Below are 13,733 nucleotides of genomic sequence, written 5' to 3'. Positions count from 1 at the left end.
TCAACGCACATATATTCACGGTCTAAGATTTTTCTAACCCAAACCAATTCCCCTTTCATTTACTGTGCATCATCATTCATCATTAACGCACACAACATCCACTGTGCATTTCATCATCAATGGCACGCACGTCACGCCCTAGAAAGCACATTGAAACGCATATCCATCAACAAAGAAGGAAAACGTTTACAGGAAAAGCATTAAGAGAAGGAGAAGGAGAAGAGAGCCAAAGGGTAGCGGATTGGGAAGGGGACATTGGCTGGGTCAGGTTCTATTGGAAGAGAAGCAATTGAAAAAAAGAAGAGGAAGATGAAGAGATGGGAGGGGATTGAAAGCATATCTTTTTTGATTAAACAAAGGAGAAACCAAAGCATGGGTTTGCTTGTGTTTTTTTCACAGAAACTAAACAAAATGTTTTTTATTAGAATTCAGTTTTCTTGACCAACTTATCCTTATGTTTATTAAACATTGGAAAAATGTAAGGGGGGGGGAGGGTAAAATGATTTTCAAAAAAAATTTAAAATCAAAAACAAAAACTAGCATTAACAATATTTGAAAAAAGTTTATAGTTTTTGTTGATGTACAGGGCAGTTTGAGAATATTTTTACTATCAAAATTTAAAAAACTTAATAATCCTAGATTTTGACCTAATCAGAACTCCAATTTTTCAACAGTTAAACGAACGGGGCGATTGTTGTTTTTTTATTCTTTTGGCTAAAAAAATAGATCAATTGGGTTGATTCTTCTAATTTAAAATCTGGGTCTGGCTTGATTTGTTTGTTTCACAAGTGGAATGTAGGAAACTTGAAAGTTACTCTTTGGCCCAATTAAAAATTGAGCAGCCCTTAGATTAAACCATCCTAATATTAATCCAGAGGCCCAAATGACAGACATGCGGCTTCTATTGTGCAAACAGACGAACTGCTAGTTTTGGAGATTTGGTCTGCCACGATTTAAGTTCTTTTGTAAAAGGTTGTCATCATTGTTATGTCTCGACCACATGCACTGAACCAGTGACTGAAAAAGAAAACTTCGACTTTATAGTAAATAATTCAGCATTCTTCTCATGCTTCTTTTCTCCTGGGAACTTTTGTAAGTTAACATGGTTTCTTTTCTAATTCAATCTTGGTTATATTTTTTTTTTATTCACAAATTCAGATTATTGAAGGTCAATTTTTCAGTATATTAGCGAAAAAGATCAACTTTTTTTATGATAATGTAATTTTTCAATCATAGGCAAAGCTAGGGAATCTTTTTTTAGTGACTCCAAGATAGAGGTTTGCTTGGCTTGTTGAGAACTGTGTGTGTAGAATTGGATAATATGGAGGTTGATTAATTTTTTACAATGGGCAAATAAACGGTTTATCTGGGTTTTTGAAAAGAAAAGAACTTAACCCTGTAATGTAAGCTGGAAACCATAATTCCTTTTCATGCGGGACCTTTGAATTCTTGGAGACCTCCAATTTCTGGTGTTCCATTGAAGAGCAGCGTGGGAAAGCAATGAGAGTTGTTGGTTTAAGAGTTAAGGCAAATTGCAAAAAAAAACGAGGTCTTGATAATCGGTTGAGTTGGTGGTTGTGGGTTTATTGAGAAAGAAGCTAGAATCTTAAAACCATCTTTTGGTGAGTATTTGAAGCTTTATGGAGTCTGTTAAGACTGAAAGGAAACAAGAAATCAAGTACATAAGTCAATAGTTATTAAGTGAAGCATGATTTAGAGGGAATATGCGCCATTGTTGGAAAGAAGATGGAAAGGAGTGTAAAAATTGAGGGGGTTTAAGGATCGAGGAAGGTGTCCAAAGTCATGGAAAAGTGATGAGTTCGGCGAGAATTGCTTAATGGAGGACCCTGTTGGTGAGAAGATGTAGGTTAACGCAAGCTTGATATTACAGAGGAGAAGGAATTTAGAGATTCAGTCATTAATGTGGAACGGCAAAGAAAGTCATGCGCATGCTAATGTAAGAAGGAAGAGGGGAGGAGCTACAAAAGTGATTGAGCGAATGGTTGAGGAATGGCACAGGGAGCTTCGAACTCAGACTTGGAGGACCTCAATCTATAGGAGTTATAAGTTGAGTGATTTAGGAGAGTGATGCCCCATCATTTGGTAAGAACATGAAAGCCAGTGTGAATTTGAGAGGTTTTAACAATCGAGGGAAAGGTGTTTGAGCCATGAAAGTGATGAGATTGGTGACAATGGTGATGGATGCTCTGGTCCAAGAGATGTAGTTAATGCAAGCTTAATTACATAGCAAGGAGAATTAGAAGTTCAAATCATTAAGGTGGGTGGCCCAAGAAAGTCACGTTGCATGCTAACGCAAAGAAAGGAAAATGGAGGAGCTAAACAAGTGATGAGCGATGGTTGAGGAATAGAACCAGTAGCATGATTCAGACTTGGAGGACCTCAATTATAGAGTTATAATTTGAAGGGTGATTTTAGAGGAGAGTGATGCCCCCTTCATCAGTTAAGACATGAAAGCAATGTGGATTTGAGGAGGTTTAACAATCGAAAAAGGTGTCTGGAGTCATGGAAAGTGATGAGTTTGGTGACAATAGTGATGGATGCTTCTGGTCAAGAAGATGTAGTTAATGTTGAGCTTGATTATAGAGGAGGTAGAATTCGAGAGTTCAAATCATAAGGTGGGTGGAAAAGTAAGTGGTGTGCATGCTGATTTTAGAAGGAAAAATGGGAGGGGCAACGAGTGATGGACATGGTTGAGGGATCATACTAGCAGCATGAATTCAGACTCAGAGGATTTCAATGAACCAAAGAGTATGAAGACTCGAATTGCTCAACAAAGTCCTATGGTATTAGAATATTATTGAAAAGCATTGATAGAACTATTGGCTTAATAAAAGAAAAATCTTGCTCATGCTAAAGATTCCTGGATATGTTTGGAATTAAAGGGGAAAGCTTTTAAGAAGAGAACATTGGTTCTGGAGTCAACAAAATGAATGGTGGACTTGTCAGGCGAATCGTAGTCAAGCTGATAAAATTACTGACAAGAGATATGTGCAAAGAAGAAAACGGATTATCAAAAAGAAGTGATCGACTTTCTTGAAAAGGGATATGGTGAGGATTTTTGAAGTGGAAAAGGGCTGCGTTTAAAAGCTTTGAGCAATCCAGTGATGTTATTGGCAAGACAAAAGTTCCGATGTGGAAAATAGAGGAGAAGATTCATAAAAAAAAAAAAAAAAAAAGAAGCTAGGAAACTGGTGTGTAATCTATACTCTTATATAATTCTCTCTTTTTTTCTTCATAAGCTTCAACTGAACTTTAAATATCCTTTCATTACAACTAACAAAGATTTTATTGGCATGTGTGTGCAAATTCTGTGTAGCTAAGCTATTTTGTATTTTGATCTAATGCTGTGTAATTGTACCAGTCTTCCATGTAACAGAGAAAAGCAATCTGATTCATGTCAAAAGAAGCATTTCCAATACAATGTCTCCGTCCCTGTTTATTTTTCCAACTTTGTGTACTGATACCTGATAACATTTTTGAATTCATTGGACTCTGATTTGCCACTGTAACAAGTGGTCCAGAGATTAATGTGCCCCTTCTCCTTTCACTCCATGTTTAGATTACAGTCACACCAAGCAGTTTTTGTTGTGGTGGGACAGCCTTAGCCTTGGGGGCAAGGGGTGCCGTTGGTTTCTTACTTGGTTTTGTTCTTTCCAAAAAGCAGGACAAGTTTCATATAAAAGTAAACAAATTATGGAGGAACAAGTTTGTTAAGACATCAATGAAGGGAATGTCTTTTTTGTGTGGATGATGTTTTTGTTTTAGAAAGTAATTTCTCGAGAGCCTGCATTCCAGTGGAATTCCTAACTAAATCCATGTGCTTAAAATGCTCATATTCTAAATATTTTTAGCAAATTCCTAATAATTTTTAATTTTACAAGGAATGAAATTTGTTCCTGATAATTTCTAATTCAATCTTGTTTTCTTTGTTCTTGGATTTTTTTAGCATATCCTTTCTTTGTATTTTTAGATGTAATTTTTATATACCAGTATAAAATCAAGTCATAGATATTAAGTTTAGGTAAAAATTTTACATCATAGATAAGTTCACTTTCTAATTCCTAATAATTGTCTATTCCCAATTTTACATCAGATCAAATTAACTTTTCTAATTTCTAATAGTTGTCTATTCTTTCTTCAATGTGGGCATGTGTGCTTGTGTCAATAACCTTGTGAACATACAAGTTTCTCTTACATTAAATATGTACATCTATCTTTTCTATGGCTTCTTTCGAACCTAGTCTCATTCTTTGTATCTTTGATGATTCATTTATCATTGCCAAGTTGAAGTAGCTCATTGCTTCATTTGAACCAGTCTCATTCTTTGTATCTTTGATGATTCATTTATCATGCCAAGTTGAAGTAGCTCATTTCGGCAGGTTTAAATGGTGCTGATATTGATATGCCTGAGTGGATGTTCTCTAGGCAATGCGTAGTGCTAGAGTTAAATATACAGATCATTCTGTATTGAGGATTATCCAGATATTGGGTAAATTGGGCAATTGGAGGCGAGTGCTACAAGTTTATCGTAGTGGCTTAACATACGAGAACGCTATAAATCCCACAGGCTAAGGTAACAATCTTCTCATCTTCTTTGCACTTGCTGTTTGTATGCATGAACAACAATACCTTTCTAGAGTACAGAGTACTGAAATTCAAGGAGCAATGGAATTTATCTTGATGCTTTGGTAAATTTCAAAGATAATCTCTCAGAGTTTCTTCCCAGACAAAATCTAGATTGTTCTACATAATTGGTTAAATTGAACATCATACTGCAGGGTGAATCTCTGTCCTGTAAGGAAAGAGAAGCCCACTTTAGTTCTTTGGAGTGTAGCTTTTTTTGCAACATATACTCTTTTACCTTTTTAACGTTGCAGAAAAAAAGCTTGTTCTGTTTCTAAATATAGTTTTCATGACTTGTATCACTCAATCCAAAATTTTATCCTCTCTTGAATTAGTTCACAAAATTGTAAATTTTGATTGGTAATTTGGGTAAATCATCATGTCTTGATACAGTCATGTTTACACAACTGCACTTCATGTACTTGGCAAGGCAAAGAGACCTGTGGAGGCACTCAATTTATTTCATGCAATGCAGGTAATGCTCAAGAATTTTCATCTGATGCCTTGCTCCTTTCTCATTTAATACAAGGTTATTTAATTGAACAATATAAAGGGAAATCCTAACTGACTTGTGTCATTGCTTCTTCTTCTTTTTTTCCCCTGTTCTCTCCAGCAAGAAATGTGTTTGTATCCTGACCTAGTAGCTTATCGTTCTATAGCTGTCACTCTCGGACAAGCAGGATATATGAAGGAACTTTTTGATGTCATAGATAGCATGCGATCTCCTCCCAAGAAGTTCAAATCTGGGGCACTTGGGAAGCGGGACCTAGGGTTGGAACCTGATATTGTTGTCTACAATGCGGTTAGTGACACTTGGCAGTAAACTAGCCGTCTATATCTGGAAAACATTTGTCTGTAACCTCTGCACTATAATTTTTCCTTCAAAACCCATATTGATGACTGTTAGTTGTCCCAAGCATGTCAAATGTAATTAACTCTGCATGCATGTGTTTGTGGGCATGTGCTCAAAGTCAGCCTGAAATACATGATAGTTCAAAACTGTTATCAAGGTAGAAGCTAATGTTATGGATATTTAAGAAATTGCTAAACCCAGTATATTGCATCACCTTATGCTAATGCTGGATGACATAATAACCCTCTGAAATTTTTGGATGACAAGTCCCTTTCACGGAATCTACACCTTTCTAACTGATACCCATTAAGCTAAGTTTTGACTTATCTCTGTTATCTAAAAATCTAGAGTTTCTCTGCATGTTCTCTAGGTATGAACTGATCTTGTTATCAACAGATTAAACAATAAGCATGCTTTGTTAAATTTGAGATGACCTGAAAGGGTGCTTTGTGGTCCCTGTAACAGCAAAGTAAAATGATTACTGTATATTGTTTTGAGAGGGCATATTTTCCGTAGTCTTAAGATCATTCTAAGAATTTTGACTATCTCATCCATTGCATCTCTTCCCACTAATTGGGTATAACACCAAGGATGGACTTGTGCCATGACATGCTGATCATGCATTATCTATTTCCCTTGGCATATTCAATCAATTACCTGTGAATCATTTCAATTTACATAATGCATAAATGCAGCTATGATCATCCACGGCATTTTGACATTCCTTCTGTATGTAGGTCCTAAATGCTTGTGTTCGGCGGAAACAATGGGAAGGTGCATTTTGGGTCTTACAGCAGATGAAGGAAAAGGGTGTGCAACCTTCTACTGCAACGTATGGACTTGTTATGGAGGTAATAGCTGTTTTTACTATCCATGGTTCTTATCAATATTTCACATCAGCAGAACCTGTATCTTAGATTCTTAGCAATACCTTGTTGTATGAGTTTATCATTATTCTGATAAACAGCTAGTCATGTTTGCTGACTTGCTACTATGATTATCACTCCATATTTCAACTTTCATAGAGCTGTTCATAGAACTAGACTTCTAATCTAAGCACATGGACTTATTTTTTCTGAGTACAAGTACATCATGAACTGTTGGTTCAAATCCTACCACCAACCTCTTTGGTGTCGTCCAGAGATTCATCTCACCTGTTGCCTGGTGCATGATGGCTGAGAGGTTTGAACGTACCCCAGGTTTTACCCAGTGCTAAATAAAAGGTTTAATTTAGAAAAAAGACTTTGATTTGTGCAGTTTGAAGTTAGTAAAACCTAGGTACATCAGTTTGGTTGAATAGGGTGTCATATGAACTTGCTGTACAATATCAATTCTCTGGTTGGGCTTTCTGTTTCTCATATTCAATTTTATGGTTCATATTCAAATGACTGCGCCTTGATACTTAACAATTAAGATAATTCTAAGGGTTGTTTGATCTTGATTCACTCTCATGTGTTCATGTGGTAGTTTCTACTATCTGTTAATGTTGGATTCCAATGTTAGTTTTCAGTAGTAAGAGGGGGTACCATTTCATAGCATCATGAAGTGATAATTTCCCATCATTTTCTGCTCTTTAAGATAGGTGCTCAATCTAGCATCTTTTAGGGTGGTTTTGGTGTGAAATATCATTGTCAAAGCATAGGAGCATGAGCTATCCTTTTGACCTGCCTACCATCAAGAAAAATGTTTCCTATGAAAAGCCTTATGTTGTATTATAAAGTGCACTTATGGAACTGGTAACAGTTTGCTAGATATTCTCATTTTCTTGAATATACATCTTAGTTTTTGTAATAACCAGGAAATGATAAAATGGTTTTCTGCCTCATACTTGAGCAGGTCATGCTTGCTTGTGGCAAGTACAACTTGGTTCATGAGTTCTTCAAAAAAGTTCAGAAGTCTTCCATTCCAAATGCCTTAGTTTATAAAGGTGCTTGACTGATCTATCATTTATTCCATTTGATTTTATAGAACCTCATTTTGAAATCAAATTCTTGTTACATACAGTTCTCGTCAATACTTTTTGGAGAGAGGGTAAGACAGAAGAGGCTGTGTTGGCTGTTAAAGATATGGAAAGACGGGGAATTGTGGGCTCAGCTGCTCTTTATTATGATCTTGCACGCTGTCTCTGTACATCTGGAAGGTGTCAAGAAGCACTAGATCTGGTAATCTTTTTATGCTTAATCTACTATGTTTCTGTTGTGCATGCATGTTTAAAACTGAATATAAAGAACACTGTATTGTAGCTAAACAATCCGAATGCATTGAATGGTGTGTTGCTAATTAGAGTTTATGAGCACGGGGAGCTATATCACTGCAAAAAGCAAAAATCTGTGTATTGATAACTGTTGCCTGCCCAGTTAAGGTTTCAGTTTATACTAATGTTGAATGCACAGAATATGCATGTTTTGCAAGTGCATCTTTGGTTCATTGAGAGACTGAAGAAGCCTTGGGCTGCACAATTGGGGCCCTTTCCTAACTGCTGGGATGTCTCTTTGGGCATTTAATAGTTTGCAAGCTTTAAAGCTATATATTTTGTACACTCATTGATGCTTTTGTAAAACTCCATGATATAAACAAGTAGATTGCAACAGGTTTGGTGTCACTTCAACTACCTACAATTTGTGTGCTTATTATTACCACTAGCTTTTCTTTGAACAAACAGTCCATCACAACCTTCTTTCATTTCACAGATTGAGAAAATATGCAAGGTTGCTAATAAGCCGCTTGTAGTAACTTACACTGGCTTAATCCAAGCTTGTCTGGACTCTGGAAACATTCAAAATGCTGTGTACATCTTCAATCAAATGAGGAACTTTTGCCCCCCAAATCTTGTTACTTGCAACATAATGCTGAAAGCGTATCTAGAACATGGATTGTTTGAAGAAGCAAACGAGCTTTTCAACAAGATGTTAGATGATGGCAATCATATCAGCAGAAGATCTGATTACAAGTTTCGGGTAATACCAGATATCTATACTTTCAACACCATGCTTGATGCAAGCATTGCAGAGAACAGGTGGGATGATTTTGAGTATGTTTATCAAAAGATGTTGCGCCATGGGTTCCACTTCAATGCAAACCGTCATCTTCGAATGGTACTGGATGCTTCTAGAGCTGGAAAGGTACTTCTCAAATCTGTTGTGATTATTTGAAATTACACTTGTACGTGAACATATTATTGAAATGGATGTTAATAGCATCTCCATAAAAATAACACTAGGCTGCCAAACTGCATCTACGTCCTGACTGAATAGCCTGATTCAAGGTGCTATTATATGAGAACAGTCAAAAGCACTTGTAGGAATAAAATGGATGCCTTGTTGAATTCCTTAGGAGGGATGATAAGAACTTATCTTTTTAGTACACTTTGGACGCAATCTTTGTAAAATGCTTCTAGGTAATTCATCTGTTAGAAAATTCTGAATTCTGAAAATTTTAGGAAGTGTAAAATCTCAGAATTCAGAGTTATGGAAATCTAACTTTCTTGTCCTTATCCTCTTCAAATTTTAGATATAAACTGTCAAGAGAAATTGCAATTTCTCACTTTATCCTTTCAAGACTTCAGATTTAGTACTAAAGAATTGTTCATGCCTATATTAATAAAAACAAAAATACATGCAGTATGTGTATAGTGGCAACGATTAAACAACATCAATAGTGTTCTTTTTGTTTCTAATCTTCAATTCAAGAGAAGTTACAAATTCCCATTGTGACTGTAGGGAGAAGTTTTGGAAATAACTTGGAAGCACTTGGAGCAGGAAGATAGGATTCCTTCGCCGCCTCTTGTCAAACAAAGATTTTGCATGATGCTTGAAAAAGAAGACTTCGATTCTGCTCTTGCTTGTATTACCACAAATTCTGCCGGAGAGTCTCAAGCATTCTGCAAAAGTGCTTGGTTGAATTTATTCGAAGAAAACGCTCAGCGGTTTAGAAAGGACACCATCATGCGGCTAATGCATGAGGTGCGTGTGCTTGCTGCTCAAAGCAACTCGCCAAACCCTGTATTGCAAAATCTATTAATATCCTGTAGTGATTATAATAGGCCTCGTGTAAAGGTTCCTGGATTCAATCAAACATAGATTTTCTGTACAGTTAAATCATGAAAATCCTTGAAATCTTAATGTGATAAGGTTTAGGGTGAGAATGAGTCTTGAAATTATTCGTCCTGAGAATGCCTCAAGACTATGTGGACCAATTAAGGAGTTTCTATCAGTATAAAGCTCCGCAATCTATCAAGAAACCACTGTAAAGGGCTTGGCGACCTACTACTATGCAAAAGGACTCGATGGGATCTCTGCTCTAGAACATTTCAAGCTGTCAAGCTTGTTATAGGTATCTAAGTTCAATGAAGGTAACATTTCAAGCTGTCAAGCTTGTTATAGGTATCCAAGTTCTATGAAGGTGAGGTAAGCCTTTAAAATGGCTTCAGATGTATCTAGATGTATCTACTTGTTAATGCTTGTGATATAGTGTGTTCCTTAGTGTGGTTATAAATAATATATGAGCAAGGTGTCTTGAAGCCTCGTATTGTGATTACATGCCCAAACTAGCTAGTCGAATAAATGAAGGGACAATAGAGTTTCCGAGGAGATTATTTTTTCTTTTTGGAAAATTGATTTTTCTTAGTTATTATATTTTTTTCTATTTATTTTAAAATATTATGTTTAATAATTTTATTTTTTATTTTGTTTATGAATTTTATTGGTTTTTTTTTTTAATTTTCAAGGTTTTTAGTTTGTTTAGGTGTTTTTTTAGTTTATTTAAGGAGTTGTAAATCTCTTACAAAGGAAACTACTTGACATGGTAAATTATTAAGAAATAAAATTTTGAATTCTAGTTTTTGGTGTGATGATCCTTTTTAGTAGAATTGTGTTGTTTGTTTTTGCTATTTTTTTTTGTATTATTTCTGTTTATATTAGATGGTATCAGAACCTAACAATCTTTGATTATTGTTTGCTTGTTGTATGCTGCAAAATAACTATAGCTGGAAAAAATAATAAAAATAAACATGTTCAAGGAGAGGATGAAGAGGTTTCCTCTTTAGAGAAAAAGGTTCATGAGCTAGAAATTGAGGATATACAATGGTAGATCGCAAAGCTTACGTGACAATTGAAATAAAACACCCAACAAGAATAAGAGGAGAGTAATTGTGAACCATGGCTAATCTAGAGGAGGCAACCTTTTAATTGAGCAGCACTTCATGGAGATTTTGATTTTTAAATTAAACTTTCTAATTTTGTAGGAACTTTACAAGTGGAAGAGTTTATCATTTAGTTGAATGAAGTATAAAGGATTTTCAAGTGCATAAAAGTTTAAGAGCAGATAAGGGTGAAGCTTATTGGTATTAGATTAAAAGGGCGAGCTTATGCTTGGTGGAAGCAATTAAAGAGAAAGATAAAGGAACACTTTTTTCCGTTTGGATACATTTAAACTTTTTACCAATGACTCCATACATTGGGATGGGAGAACTATTGCTAAGTACATTGAAAACTCTACCAACCGGTGACTAAGAATGATTTTTCAGAAAGAGTAGTTGATTGCTAGGTACTTAAAGTAGATTATGATAGTTCATGCAAGATGTATTGTGTTTGCATTCTTTATAAATAGTTTTGTAAGCCTATAAGAGAGCTTTGATTATGGATAAACAATAGGTTATTAGGGTAATTAATAAAGGTGGCTTTTGATTTGACCAAAATAACAAGGAGGTGTGCGCTAACAAAAAAAATATCATTCATTTAGCCCGAATCGATAACTAAATATATTACAAGTTAAAGTTCAAGTTCTAGATATGATGAATTAGGACATTGAATTTATAAGTGCCATAAACCAAAGAGTCGTAAGTGTAAACATTTGTAAGTAAAATAGCATAATGAGAAGAGAAGTGATCCTATTTATGATGATTAATATGGTAGTGAGGAGGTTTTCTAAGATAATGATGATGCTACCTCAATTATCCAAAAGAGTTTGCTTATTCTTAAAAGTGATTCAAATCATGATTGGCTACACACTAGTCTTTTTCTTTCAACTTGTACCTTCAAGGACAGTGTTATTAATTTGATTATTGATAGTGGTAATTGTGAAAAGGTGGTGTTAATTGAAGTAGTAGAGAAGTTGCAACTTAAAAAAAAAAACACCATATACCCTACAAATTGAAGTAGATGAATCGAGATCCCAATGTAATCATGGATGAATATTATCTTGTTTTATTTTTTATAGGTAAGAGATATTTATATAGTATTTGATATGATGTTGTATCTATGGATGTATGTCATTTATTGCTGTATAGACCATGATAATATGATAAGAATGCCATGCATAACAAACAATGTAATACTTATACCTTTAATATAGTAATGAAAGAAAAGGGAAGTTGTTAAGAGCGAACATAAAAATATGTTGTTTTTATCCTAATTTATCGAAATGAAAAAGAGAGAGAGAGAGAGAGAGAGAGAGAGAGAGAGAAAGGAGATTTTAGAGAATCAAGATGACATGAAAAAGGGTATGATATGGAATAAGTCATTGGTCGCTACTAATGGTTCTACAAAGATTGAGATTATACTAGTATAAAACTATTACTAATCTTCAAGATTTTTTAGCCATTCTCATCGTGTCATTTTGTAGCAACAAAAACAAAAATAAAAATAAAAAACTACAAGAGATGCCTTCTTTGCTATCTTCTTTTTATCTTTGAAAAGGAGATAAAAATAAATAAAATGATCAATGAAGAGTAAAAAAAAAAAGAGTTTGTTTTACTTGAAAAATATTAAATTAATATATTTTTTTTATGATTTTAATGTTAAAAAAAATCAATTCTTGTTTTTTTTTTGGACGATAATTTATTTTGTTTTTAAAAAATATAAGGAAAATAGTATATTTAAACTCTGTTTGTTTTTTCATTTCAAAAGTGTTTTTTAAAAAAATTAAAAAACTATTTTTTTTATTTGCTTCAAATTGATATTTTTTTAGTGTTTTCATATCATTTTGATGTGATGATATTAAAAATAATTTTTTTAAAATAAAAAAAATAATTTTAATTTATTTTTTAGTAAAAAATACTTTTAAAAATAACAACAATCACACTCCCGAACACCCTTTTAGTGTCTGTTTGAGAACTAGTGGCTTTGTTAAAAATTATTTTGAGAGATATATATAACCTGTTAGTGATATTTATATGTATTAGATGGAACTGAGATTATATTTATTTTAAAGTCCAGTATGAAGATATTTTCGTGAATAGAGTAATATAGCATATAGTTGCTACCGATCAAGGATTATATATCAAAAATTTAACCACATTTTTTTAATCAATTAAATACTTTTAGCTTTGATTTTTTTTCCCATCCGACAATGTAAAAAATATTATTATACAATTACACATCAAGAAATCTTGGTTAAGTTTTTCTTGTGTTTAGAATTATTTTCTTTTATAATTTACTATAATGCCATCGAACTGTTATAAAACCAGTAACAACACTAGGAGCAAGTCGACGGTGGCTTGGGACGACCATTTCCATGGTCACTAAGATCCCGTTTGGCTACGTGTTAGAGTTTGTGTTTCTTCAAAAACGCACTGAATAAATGTATGGTTAACAAAAAAAAAACTGCTTAATGTGCATCGGTCCCACAATAAATTGTGTGCGGAACGCAGGGAGATGGAAAGCAACAAGCTACTGCTTTCTTGCGCGGCAACAAAAGGCAACCATGCTACACTGCTCACTAAACAGTGTAGCATGCTCCACTATTCAATAAACAGTGGACACTTGAACAGTAAAATGCATTGAACCGGGTCTGACCCAGTAAAAAAAATATTTTTTATTTTTTAATTGTGTTTTATTTGCTTGATGACATAGTATTTGCAGAATTTGATCACAATTCTAATTTGTTCCTGATTATATTTTACAAGTTATGTTGTTGTGTGTTAAAGAAACCAAGAAAATTGTCGAATGTATTTCAGACGTGATGGAATTGTAGATCGTTCAATGGAATGATAAAAAAAAATATTTTATATAAAGTATAATTTATTTTATAATGTAATAGCAATAGTTAAATCCACAATATTTAAATTAAAAATCATCAATATTAATATGTATTTTTTTAAATTATTTTATAACCTCAATTTTAAAAGCATTCTTAACCAAACACATTATATAAACTGGAGCCAAGTTTGCCTTTTTTTTTTTCTTTTTTCTTTTTAATCTTGGAGTCAACTAAATAGTGTTTTTAGCTTTAATTTTAT

At 34.0% G+C, this 13,733-nt stretch overlaps 1 pseudogene; it reads left to right on the top strand.

The window, feature by feature from the left end:
• LOC118061912 (pentatricopeptide repeat-containing protein At1g30610, chloroplastic-like) overlaps nt 1-9,626 on the top strand; it is a 12,775-nt pseudogene extending 3,149 nt beyond the window's left edge.
• Nucleotides 9,627-13,733: the final 4,107 nt, after the last annotated feature.

Source organism: Populus alba, chromosome 1 (assembly GCF_005239225.2).
Source record: "Populus alba chromosome 1, ASM523922v2, whole genome shotgun sequence".
In the NCBI taxonomy this organism is placed as follows: Eukaryota; Viridiplantae; Streptophyta; class Magnoliopsida; order Malpighiales; family Salicaceae; genus Populus; species Populus alba.
This window is presented reverse-complemented; position numbering and strand designations above follow the sequence as displayed.